The sequence below is a fragment of the Sinocyclocheilus rhinocerous genome, unplaced genomic scaffold, assembly GCF_001515625.1.
Source record: "Sinocyclocheilus rhinocerous isolate Xijiao unplaced genomic scaffold, SAMN03320098_v1.1 scaffold2420, whole genome shotgun sequence".
Taxonomy (NCBI): Eukaryota; Metazoa; Chordata; class Actinopteri; order Cypriniformes; family Cyprinidae; genus Sinocyclocheilus; species Sinocyclocheilus rhinocerous.
Window position 1 is genome coordinate 236,902 of NW_015629430.1, and position 3,732 is coordinate 240,633.

Sequence of the window (3,732 nt, forward strand, 5' to 3'; positions counted from 1 at the left end):
TGACTTGATGCATTAAAAACACCAATGCCTTAAAATTCATTGTTTATTAAATAATCATTTGTCATCTGTCTCAGCATCTTCTCTCCCTCTTGTAAAGTTTAATAAGAAACACGTCATGCATTAAGAAGCATTAAAACCAGCAATGCAACTGTCATGCCAAACGATCTAACATCTATCTCTGTCTTGATTTCACCATTGCAATAAGAAACATATTCTGACGTGATGAATTTAAACCACCAGTGCATTATGCAACTGTCATGTTAAACAATCTAACATTTGTCAGCATCGAGTGCTCACCCAGAAGCGTTTTTTGAAAAACAAACCACCAATGCATTAAAACATGTTCATCAAATAATCATGTCATGTCTCAGCATCTATCTCTCTCGGCTTCACGTCATGTTTAATAAAAAACACATTTTGCATTAAGCATTAAAATCACCAATGCATTAAAAAAATGCAACTGTCTTGTCAAACGATCTAACATCAATATCATCATCTATCAATCTCTGTCTTGATTTCACCATTGCAATAAAAAACATGTCTTTACATTATGAATTTAAACCACCAACGCATTAAAATAATGCAACTGTCATGTCCAACGATCTAACATCGGAAATAGCGTTCTCTGAGAAACCACCAACGCATTAAAAATGCAATTGTTATATCAAACAATTTAACATCTCTCTCGACAGTTTAACAATCCTTCTCTCATCTTATCACTCTATCTTTCCGTCGACTTCACCAAGTTCACGTCCTGACTCGACGAATCGGTTAAACACGCCACTGTCATGTGTCACGTCAAACATCTCTGTCAGCATCTAGCGTTCAGCGAGAGGATTATTGATTTTTTTTTGTTTGTTTTGACGCGATGCATTACAAGCACCGATGCATTCCAAAGTGGAGCTGTCAAACCAGCCGCGTGTTGCGCTCGCTCTCTCTCCTCAGACAGGAGAGTTGACGGGAGGTAATCCCCTCCACGTGAGGAGGCGTGTTGTTTTTCATTCAAATCCTTACTAGTCCTATAAAAAGCGGAACTCGGAGCTAGAAAGAAAGAGAGAGGTAGATAGAGAGAGAGAGATATAGAGAGACAGGGGGAAAGCGCGCAGAACGACACGGCTGTATCTGTGGAGATGCTGCATGGATCCGCAGGTGTCCAAACGGCGCTGAAAAACGCAGCCGTGTGCGTAATGCTGCTTCCGCGCTTCCTCCTCGCCGCCGTGATGCTCTGGCTCCTGGATTTCCTGTGCATCCGGAGGAAGGTGCTCACGAAGATGCGAGAGAGCGACCTGAGCAGCCCCGACGATCCGCCGCTCTGCGTGTCCGACTCCAACAAGATGTTCACGCTCGAGTCGCTGCGCGCCGTGTGGTACGGCCACAAGCTGGACTTCTTCAAGACGGCGCATCTGGGCGGCGCGGCGCCCAACACCGAGGTGGTTCCGCTGGACAGCGCGTCGCGGAGAGGCGCGCAGCGGATCCTGGACTACGCCCGCGGGAGGAGACCCCTGATCCTGAACTTTGGGAGCTGCTCCTGACCGCCGTTCATGACGCGCCTCGCGGCGTTCCAACGCGTCGCGCGGCAGTACGCGGACATCGCGGACTCGCTGCTGGTGTATATCGAGGAAGCGCATCCTTCAGACGGCTGGGTGAGTTCCGACGCGCCTTACCAGATCCCTAGGCACCGCTGTATGGAGGACAGACTCCGCGCCGCGGAGCTCATGAACCGCGAGGCGCAGGGGAGCGCCGTGGTCGTGGACACCATGGAGAACTCGTCTAACTCGGCGTACGGCGCCTATTTTGAGCGCCTCTACATACTGAAGGACGATAAGGTCGTGTATCAAGGCGGCAGGGGTCCAGAAGGCTACCGGATTTCGGAGCTCAGAGACTGGCTGGAGCGCTACCGGAGCGATCTGGAAGCTTCTAAAGCGGCGACGGTGGTGCACGTTTAAGGCGGATGGATGCACGGATGTTTTCTTTCTTGCCCCACTCTCCCCTGCTGGAAAAAATACAGACACCATCACAAAAATTGTAATGGTCGTACTGGTTATATTAGCACACGTACGTCTGCAAGATGTATATGTTAATGATAAAGCATCTGCTGTGTACAAACCTCTGGCAGACGTCTGTAAGATGTCAGTTTTACATGCATTCTAAATCATAAACATCTTAAAGACATCTAAAAGGAAACGTCCTATAGACGTATTGCTGATAAGCAATTAATCTAAAAAAAAAAAATACATCTTGCAGATGTAAATAGACGTCTCCGTGATGTACGCGTGCTATCAGGGGACTGGGAGTTGTATTGGTTTTAATGGAAACAGTAATGGACCCTGTGGGTTTCTACTGGTAGTTGGTCACCTTTTTATTGGTGGCTTGTTAAAAGCATTAAATCCTAATGGAATGTGTCCCAAAACAGACTACAGAAACCCATTTTTAATGGTTCGAATGGTTAAAAGTTGATTGTTTGTAAGGGTATTTGTAGTGGAAACCATTTGAGTTTCTGTGATGGTTTCTATTGGTTTTTTCAGCAGGGTCGTGTCCTTATCAAGTCGTTGGCTGCGTTTCAAAAGTACACTCTTAAAAATAAAGGTGCTTACACTCTTAAAGCGAGACACTGCAGGTGAATAGGGTAAAAAAAACTAAACAACTAATAGTTATCGCATTACTTACCCATTTGATTACATTGATAATTACAAACAATTTTTTGTAATACAAGTTTTCTAAAATGTTAGGTTTAAATATGCAAATGAGGCATTGTTTAAAGAAATATGCGCGAATTTGCATACATTTCTAGCACAAAAATCTAAATCAGTTTTAAAAATTCTTGTTTAATTTTTTTTGACATATTAGAGTCAAATGTTTTCACAGAGGGATCTAATTTTTGTCACTCCATAATTCAGAAAATACTTAGAACAGACAGAAAACACAATTTTGGGGGGAATAAAATGTATATAATCAAGCAAATTATATATGAACAAAACCCGCTGTAAAAACCTTCAGGACAGGAATAAAAATGTAATGTTTGGTGTTTGCGAGTGCTACTGAAGAGGAGATTTATGGCTCAGCGTAGGAGAAAAAACGCCGGCCTTTAAAAATGTGTATAGTAATTGAAATCTATTGACACAAATAGATAAAGTGCTATAAAAGAAACACTTAACAGTGTCTTTCAGGCATTTTCTTTCCACTAGTCTGAAAAAACACTGAAAAACCAAAAATCCCAAAACTTGAAAAAAACTGCAGTGTCTCTCCCCTTAAAAATAAAGGTTCTTTACTGGCATCAATGGTTCCACAAAGAACTTTTACCATCCATAGAACCTTTTCATTCCACAAAAGCTTCTTTACAGTGGAAAAGGGTTCTTTAGATTATTGAAATGTTCTTCACACAAAGAAAAAATGGTTCTTTTAAGAACTGTTCACTGAAGGGTTCTTTGTGGAACCAAAACTGGTTCTTCTATGACATCACTGTGAAAATCCCCCTTTGGAAGCTTTATTTTTAAGAGTGTAAAAGGTTCTTCACAGCGAGGCCACAGAAGAACCAATTTTTGGTTCCACAAAGAACCATCTCTTTCTTACCTTTTTATCAACCTTTTCGCCACAAAGAAGCTTTTGTGAAGCAGAAAGGTTCTTCAGATGTTAAAGGTTCTTTATGGAACCATTTAGACAAAAAAAGGTTCTTCTATGCACTCTAAAAAAAATGCTGGGTTGTTTCAACCCAACTTTGGGTCAGATATGGAC

General features: G+C 42.4%; 1 pseudogene; it reads left to right on the top strand.

Moving 5' to 3' along the window:
• Nucleotides 1-886: 886 nt before the first annotated feature.
• LOC107738894 (thyroxine 5-deiodinase-like) lies at nt 887-1,995 on the top strand (annotated as a pseudogene).
• Nucleotides 1,996-3,732: the final 1,737 nt, after the last annotated feature.